The sequence below is a fragment of the Lathamus discolor genome, chromosome 6, assembly GCF_037157495.1.
Source record: "Lathamus discolor isolate bLatDis1 chromosome 6, bLatDis1.hap1, whole genome shotgun sequence".
NCBI classification, from domain to species: domain Eukaryota; kingdom Metazoa; phylum Chordata; class Aves; order Psittaciformes; family Psittacidae; genus Lathamus; species Lathamus discolor.
The window spans coordinates 29284699-29294360 of NC_088889.1; positions in this window are offsets into that span (position 1 = coordinate 29284699).

Genomic DNA, 9662 nt, shown 5'->3' on the forward strand with positions numbered 1-9662 from the left:
ATGCCAACTGGAAATCCCAGTAGTGCTGTGACTGCAGAGCAGAGCAGACTCCAGCTGGGCTGGCACATGGAGAGTGGGGAGAGAACTGTGAGACCCCTATGTGAGATCCAGGCACTTTTTAAGGGACCCTCAGTGTGGATCCAAACTCCGAGTTGTCCTGATCCCCTCCATGGACTCCAGAAGGGATACATGCAATGCACTGATTTACTGTCAGTAACGCGTTTCTCCATTCCCTGTCCCTAGGGCTGGATTATGTCATCATGCCAGGGCATTAACCTAGGGCTTGTGCATCTAAATTTATTTTGTTTGGGGTTTTCTTCTCATCTAATATTACAGTTTTGACTCTAGTTTATAAATACTCCATTTAAGGAGCTATTTAGCAGTAACAGCATTCCTGAGTTCAATCCAAGAACTGAGCTAATTATGGCTACCCTTCAAAAATCTATCTCCACTCCCCCTCCCATGGCCTTCTCTCCCCTGTGGTCAAAGAAATTGAAGATAATAAAGCGCAAAAAACTCCTACCTAAATAAACAGATGAATTAATTGAATACACTGTCTCCTACAGATTAGTAAATCCCAGTCTTGCAATCCTTATTTCTGTGAGTCATCCTGCTGAGTGGCAATATTTGTTTAAGTAATACCCTGATTTTTAAGAATTAAATTCAAGACCCGGAAAAAGAGAGGAGGGTTTTTTTTCAGCATCTTCCCCAGTGGCAAATGTAAGAGTAGTTAGTTTTAGCTACTCATTAGCTAATTAAAGCAATTGGTGATAAAAATACTGGAGAAAGTTCCTCCTCTTGCAACTACATAACTGTGGCATTAATTTTTCACTTCTGAATCCAAGAAAAAGCATGTGTTACAGTATCCTTGGAAAAAAAACCTTCTCTGTTTAGAGGCAGTGCAGTTCCACATTCTTGGTATATGGAACACCAAATGTCTTGGGATAGCCAGAATTCTGGCAGAGATCCATCCATCTTATTATATGGTAGGAGAGCCAAATTTCCTCCTGCACAGAATGTCTATAAATAAAGTGCTTCTTCCACATGCAATTAGATAGAAGTATTTTTCTAACCAACATGCAAATACAGATTTTGTTTCATACTGCAAGTAATAGCCAATTTGTGATATTAGTTTAAGGTCAGAAATATTTTAATGATGACATTAAAGTGATTTCTCCCTGGCTTCCATGAGGATGTAAAAGAAAATGCAGTGAATTTTTTTTCTTAAATGACATCTCTTAACTTACAAAAGATCTGGCATAAAAAAGGCATCCTTCAACTGTCTCTATGATTAAAGTGTTATATGTATGTCTCAGCAGGAATTTAGAATTACTTGTTAAGGATTGCCACTCCAGCCTTGAGAATGTGTTTGCAGTCAACCTATAACTTCTTTGGGGTATTCATGCAGTTTATTTGCACAGCACCTAACAAAATAATCTCATAATTTTTGCTGATGTCTCTAAGGATACTAGAAAAGAAGTCAATATTTTATGATTCTTAATCTAAAATCTGGATATCATCAGCAAATTGTCATTGAACTGTTCTTATCTGTCAGTCTTATTCAGACCACATGGTTGTATATTTATGGGATTGACTAATAAGGTTGTTGAAGTAATGCATGGAAAATGCTAGGACATCTTCCTCTGGTTGCTTTGGTTGCTTAAATTTACTGTAACAATAACTCTTAGAAGGTGTCTCTGCTTTTCAGTCAGACTGGTATTGTGCCACATCACCCCTTCCATGAATGAATACCAAAAGGAAACTAGAGAGGAGCCATCGCATTGAACTTCACATATTGACAAAATTAGAACATTCCAACGTGCAAAGTCTGCCTTATTATGTGACTTTGGTTTATTACATGTAGAATGGCTTAAAGACCACCAGGAAACAAGAGTTTTCTTCTGTTCCCTCTGAATCTCCAGTCATCATCTAAAGTCATTAAATAACGTATTTGCAACTTTTTAGCTTCTTCCTGTACCTTAGTTTTTCAAAAGACAAATTTTTTTTTGTTTTTTTTGAGAATGAGTAATTTCAAGATACATTTTTTCTTTTCTCTCCTATAGCAAAATTTGCCGTGCTTTTCTCTTCAGCATCTTTCCTGCTCAATTAAGAAAGCTCTTTCCATACGTATAATATCTCCCATACAAAACTACTTCCAGAAGTAAATGCTTTCTGCAGTTGCATCCGATGTGGTAAGAAAGATGAAGAAGTTACAATATTTAATTAGAATCGGAATGTCTCCCTCCCCCCCCCTTCCTCCCCCCCCCCCCCCCCCAAGATTCCTCACATTACATCTTTGTAAAGATGCTGACTGTATTATTGAACAGTGGAAGGAATTAATATTTTTCCTATGATTACTTTCTGATGAAAACCAGGTTTTTTTCGAGTTTTGGTCTAATGTGTGCGGAATATTCTCTCTGTAGCTTTGTCTGTGCCTCCCACTTTGAATGACAGCCAGAAAGGTGTCATACATAGATGTAGGCAGGGCCATCTTTTCTTAAGACAAAGTATGTTCTTAAATAATAAATGATCCTGGCAAGTTGTTTATTACTGGCAGTTAATGATCTGTTTATTAGTTAAAGTCTGTGGCTGTTAACACTCTAACAAATCAGTTCACTCTGTTAAACATCAATTTTGAGTACATTATTGGTATTAATCATAGAACAAACTAAAACTGTTGCAGACAGTTGATTTGGCAGAATTGTACAATAGGAGGCAAAGACATTCAATAGGGTATTGGTGTTCTTCAACAGAAAAATAATTTATGTTATATTTGTATTTGTTAACAACTTGATTTTATCCACAGTGAATATATATTCTCTTCCCAAATGTCTTTCAAGCAGGCTCAGTTTAAAGTCCTACTCACTGTCATTTACAAATTTTTAAGTGTGCATTTAAGTGTGGATTACTTACGTTTATGTGCATATAGTTTGGAACCAAAAAAAAAAGAGTGGGCTTAAAAATTGACTTCTAAAATGTGTGTGGGATGAATAGCTTGCTAAAAAAAAAGGCTCAGAGACCAAATAGTGCTAACACTGCCTGTTTGCCTGACCAATTGGCACTCTACCAACTGGTTTTCCAGACTAGTTGCAGCTACTGGAAGGAATAGGCAGAGACAGTGCTGGAAGATTCTGGAGCTGGCTCTGCATTAAGCCATGTTTCACTTACATTATGTTAAAATCCCATAGACATCTTCAACAAAATAAAGTTCCAAATGGAAGACCCAGAATATTAGGTGATCATGATGAGAATACTTGGTCTTGAGTGAAATGGTGCTCTACAAGGTTTTGGCTCTGCTAGTCCCAAACCATAAAATACGTGTATTGCAATTTCGCATCTGATCAGGAAACAAAGCTGTAAAAGTAGGTTCACTCCTAGGGCTCAAGTAATGGTAATAAGTCTGGCAAGGCTGGATAAATAGGTGTGAGAATTACATTCCAACCCACAAATTCAGGAGTTCAGATCTGTTCTTTCAATTTTGGCCCACTTCTTGTAAAAGGTAACTCTGTTACTTTCAGCATTTAGAAATAATCCACTGATACATTAGCAAAAAGTAATCCTCCAAAGCTTTTCTCTAAAATGGATCAAAAATACTTTTCTCAATATGCTTAACAATTAAAACATGCTTAGGTCTTTTCTATGTTGGGTTAACTGAATTTGTGAAAATCCTTATGTGGGCCCGGTATAATTTCTCAGTTCTTAATTCAGTTGAGCTGGGATAGAATAAACATAATTGAAAAATACATCAGTGGTTCATAGCACTCAGTTAGTGTGAAGGCTATCTTAAAATAATATTTTTAATTAAATCACATTGACTTCATATTGATAATCTGCAATTTTGTTGAGGTAGAACCAATTACTGGAAAATGTGTTGTATCACCACAACCATAACTGTAGTCTAAAAGGTCAATACAGAAAAAAAAATCAGTAACAAAAGTGACACTCTGGACCCTGAACAGCAGGATGTCTAGCAGAGCTTTATGTAATGGTATTAAAGTCTTTGGCTCTTTTCGTGTTTGCCAACCAATTTACTGCCCTGTTGAAGCAAGAATACGAGGACCTGTGGTTTGCACCGAGTGCAAACAAGATCATTTCCTTAAGAGAAAGTACTACTTTCTTGAGAGCTTTAGTTACTCCAGAGGTACTGTGGTTTTCATCTATCCTTGTAATTAACCCATTATTCCACAAGAAGGTATTTGCAATGTAATCTGAATTAAAACCCAACCCAACTCCTGTTAAAACCAAAGGTGCTGAAGATCTGATGAAACTGTCAGTTTGGTGCCAGTGTAGCTTGTTTAGAGGTTTGAGCTTCTTCCCCATGAAACTCCCCTGTCACACAGGGCTTGTCCAACCTTCTTCAGAGCAATCATAGAGAATGGAGCAGCAACAGAGAGAAAGGAGGTGCTCTCAGCTCTCACCTTTGGTAGACAGTGGCACTGACTTCCCTGGCTGCCTCTGGGAGCAGTGAATCACACTTTAATCTTGCAAAACATGGCAAGTTTATAAATCAATGGTACAGAGGTTGTTGTGGTTTAAGCCCAGCCACACAGTCGCTCTCTCACTCCCCCCCGCTCTTCCTCCCCATCCACTCCCGGAGGGTTGGGAAGAAGAATCAAAAGAATGTAACTCCCACAGGCTGAGATAAGAACAGTCCAGTAACTAAGGTATAGCACAAATCACTGCTGCTACCACCAATGGTAATAATGATACGGGAAATAACAAGAGAAGAGAATACAACCGCTCATCACTCACCAACCGATACCCAGCCAGACTGAGCAGTGATCTAGCCCTTCCAGGTAACTGGCCCCAGTTTATATAGCGGTAATGATGTGCTGTGCTATGGAATACATCTTTGGCTAGTTTGGGTCAGGTGTCCTGTCTCTGCTTCCTCCTGGCTTCCCCTCCTCCCTGGCAGAGCATGAGACTCAGAAAGTCCTTGGTAAGAGTAAACATTACTAAGTAGCAACTAAAAACTTCGGTGTTATCAGCACTGTTCCCAGGCTGAAAGTCAGAACTACAGCACTGCACCAGCTACTAAGAAGGAGAAAAATGACTGCTACTGCTGAACCCAGGACAGGTGATCATAGGTAAAGTCATGTTGCTCGCTACAGCCCATGAGGATTACCGACTGCATCTGAAACTGCGTTTCTCCAGTTGGCATTCTGAATCTCTTAATTCATAGGGTGTATTGTAAGCACAGCATGATTACCCAAAGTCAGAATCATCCAAGGAAGAATTCTGTGGTGGTTGCTGTTTAAGCTGATTGCTAGTGCTATAAATTTGAATGCGCTGACACTTGCTTCTTGCCTGGAATGTAATGATCTCTTCTCTATGTATGTTTATCAGTGTTTATATATTAAAGTCCTGTGTTGGATGGCATGCACATTAAATGTGTTTTTCTTCCCTGACCTGAACAGCCTTTACTGCCCCTTAGTCTACCCTGTTTATACAGTGTCACATAGCAATGAGTGTTTTTAATAGAAAAACCTCAGAGTTGTTTCTTGTAGTATGTATGTTTTCTTATCAATGTATATATCACTATGCAGCATGCAGCCAAGTGCCAAAACAATAGACTCTTCCTGTACTTTTATTTTCCTTCAAGCTGTAAGAACATAGCTGCATTTAAATCCCACTAAACGAACATTGTAAATGACACATCAGAGAAAAGCATGTGTTTTACCAGTCAGGCTTGGGAGTGTTTCAAATCAGCCCTCAGTTTCAAGTGATAGGTAGACAGCAATCAGGGGGGCAGAGCAAAGCGGGGGTAAGAGGGGAGTTACATAGGCTGGAGGGGTCACTGTGACTTGAGCAATCCACAGGATAAGGAAATATGGCTCTTTATGTTTATGAATAGCATCTTTATTATGTCAGTCACACTAAGCACAGAATTGCTCCATATTCAGTAAACAGGCAGAAAATTCAACTACGTGTTCAGAATTAACAGTGTTACATTTGTAACTGCTAGGTTTTGTCTTTTTGATTTTCACAGAGAAATGATACCAGTTCACCCAAGAGTAATTTCAGAATAAATGCATTGGTGGAATTACACAGAATCACAGAATCCCAAGGGTTGGAAGGGACCTAAAAAGATCATCTAGTCCAACCCCCCTGCAAGAGCAGGGTAACCTACAGTACATCACACAGGAACTTGTCCAGGCGGGCCTTGAATATCTCCAGTGTAGGAGACTCCACAACCCCCCTGGGCAGCCTGTTCCAGTGCTCTGTCACTCTTACAGTAAAGAAGTTCTTCCTGATGTTAACGTGGAACTTCCTATGTTCCAGTTTACACCCATTGCCCCTTGTCCTATCACTGGATATCACTGAAAAAAGCCTAGCTCCATCATCCTGACACCTACCCTTCACATATTTGTAAACATTGATGAGGTCACCCCTCAGTCTCCTCTTTTGCAAGCTAAAGAGACCCAGCTCCCTCAGCCTCTCCTCATAAGGGAGATGTTCCACTCCCTTAATCATCTTTGTGGCTCTGCGCTGGACTCCTTCAAGCAATTCCCTGTCCTTCTTGAACAGAGGGGCCCAGAACTGGACGCAATATTCCAGATGCGGCCTCACCAAGGCTGAGTAGAGGGGGAGGAGAACCTCTCTTGACCTACTAACCACTCCCTTTCTAATGCACCCTAAGATGCCATTTGCCTTCTTGGCCACAAGAGCACATTGCTGGCTCATGGTCATCCTCCTATCCACCAGGAATTGCTGTATGTAGATCAACTCCTGCATTGCCTAAGAAATGTGAATGCTTTGCTTTTCCTCCTTAAGACTTCTTCTTTAGGACTTCACAAGAAGCAAAACAACTGAGTGTGGTATACAGTCCAGAAAATTTAAGGCACAATCTGAAGACTGTCTGTATACCACTCCCTCTTTGAGAGCAGAGCAAGCAAATAGCATGCTAAACTAATGTTTGTCTTAACCACAGCTAGTTGTGAAGTCAAGGCATTCTGCGCACAAGCAAGTCAAACTTCACTCAATATAGCTCTTTTGAGAGCTTGATATTCAGGTCTAAATCATCTTAGAATTAGGGATACAATTGTTGGGGCCAGAGTATAGACTAGGGAATATTTGTACAAAATATTTAAAGTTATTTTCTGGTTTCCCTGGATCCTGATGTTTCAACATGGGCCAGTCTCCTTTTGCTGAATTAGGGCAGGCTGAGGTTAGGAAAACCTGAAATTAGTGGGATTTAAACTCTAATTGCTGAACTAAAACATTAGTTGTCCGGTGACTGATGCCTTAAAACGAAAATATTTTACAATCAAAGGAAACCAAAACAGTGTACTACCTCCTTTGTACAGACTGAGAATATATATCCATATATTGGAAATTTTGGGTGGTTACAAAGGTTGCGAAAGTTCCCCCAAACATTTTAAAGTTTCATCTAACGTGTATTACAAAATGTGTATACGTTGGAATTTCACATGAGATCTATCACGGCTTTTGTAGTACCTTAAGTTAGGCAAGCAGATAGTCTTTCAGATTGATGTCCATATTAGCAATGTGAACAGGAAGACACTGCTGTCACCAATTCCTGTTTCAAATCTGTCTTCATGCTCTGTTCAAATTTTGTAACTACATGAAGATCAAAGGTCTGGAGCACCAAAGCTTAAGTAGAGACCATTACTGTGACAGCTCTTACCGGGTTAAAAGTTAGAGTTCTGAAAAGATCTGGAGTCTCAGGAAAGACCTTTGCTACTAAATTGCATACCTTTCCTTATCTTGAGGTTTCTTCTGAACATGAAGTGGTAAAACTCCACAGCCCACTTTAAGGTAAGCCTGCTCTGTGAAACTATGGGCTTGCTTCAGGTGAATACAGTAAGGTAGGGTATAGGTCTGCAACTCACTGTCTTCTTCAAGCTCATGGTACATGTGATGTGGTGGCTGAATAGCTTTTTGTACTTCAAAGTACTCTCAGTACAAAAAGCTTTTACATGTGAAGATTTAGTGTAGACCAAGAATGCTCTATAACTTCACATTCTCTGTTCACTGAGTCTCTTGGTTAGATCTGTCCCAAGAAGCCTTGTGCCCACTGGATTTTCTCAACGTGGTAATATGTATTAAATAATACATATTTAACACCCTGAGGTTAAAGCAGAGTGAAGAATTGGTCCAAGAAATGCATGTATAAAACCACCAAAGTTTTGAGTATATTTAACCCTCAAATCAGTTGCTGATGTACATTGAGGCATCCACTGTAAGAGGCAAAGTGGGGAAAGAGTCATTATTCCCTTTCTCTGAGAATATTTTATGAGTGGCAAAAGTCATGTAACAATGCCACTGGACATTGGATATAGGGTTGGATGGAGGCTTGGGTGACATCATCTAGTGGGAGGTGTCCCTGCCCATGGCAGGGGGGTTTGAACTAGAGCCAACCGTATCTTGGGCTGCATCAAAAGGAGCGTGACCAGCAGATTGAAAGAGGTGATCCTGCCCCTCTGCTCTGCTCTCGTGAGACCTCACCTGGAGTATTGTGTGCAGTTCTGGTGCCCTCAACATTAAAAGGACATGGAACTGCTGGAACAGGTCCAAAGGAGGGCCACGAGGGTGATCAGGGGACTGGAGCACCTCCTATATGAAGATAGGCTGAGAAAATTGGGTCTGTTCAGCTTGGAGAAGGGAAGGCTGCGTGGAGACCTCATAGCAGCCTTCCAGTATCTGAAGGGGGCCTATAGGGTTGCTGGGGAGGGACTCTTCATCAGGGTCTGTAGTGACAGGACAAGGGGTAAATGGTTAAAACTTAAACAGGGGAAATTTAGATTGGATATAAGGAGGAAATTCTTTCCTGTTAGGGTGGTGAGGCACTGGAGTGGGTTGCCCAGGGAGGTTGTGAGTGCTCCATCCCTGGCAGTGTTCAAGGCCAGGTTGGATGAAGCCTTGGGTGAGATGGTTTAGTGTGAGGTGTCCCTGCCCATGGCAGGGGGGTTGGAACTAGATGATCTTGAGGTCCTTTCCAACCCTTACTATTGTACGATTCTATGATTCTATATTAAGGTCCTTTCCAACCCTAACCATTCTATGATTCACCTCGCTCTCAAAAGCATGTTATGTCATGTCAGCACATAAACAAAGAAGATATCATTGATAGAACTTCTGAAAAAGGAACTATCCCTGACTTCTGGCTGCTCTATAATGTTCTCCGCTTAGTTTCTGGTCCAGAATTATATCTAACTGTACACCACACTGACCTCCTGAAACAGGCATCAGGCCCAGACCATGATCTTGCATATCTTACTAAAACTTTGGAACAAATCCATGAAGAAAACTTGGAATTTACAGTATCATAAAAGCATATAGTTCCCTTCCAAATCAAAAGGTTGAAGACTGGATTGCATGGAAGCAATGCATAATTAAAAAGAAAGAAAGACGAAATCAAAGGGCAAAGTGTCTTATGCTGAAGACAGCTGCAAATGGATAAAGACTGGTGTAATATTTCTGATTCATGAGAGTAGATGAAACATTTGTTTCCCCAAAATGTTATATAATGCCAAATTGTAAAAATTCCTTACCTCATTAAATGAGATTAAAAGTGTAAAAAGTGTAAGATGCAATTTATCAACTGTAGGTGAACATATATTGCAGGACTTTAAAAATCTAGTCCTGGTTTGGGAATAGTTAGGAAAGGAGTAGGCATAATTAATCTAGACTTCAAGATG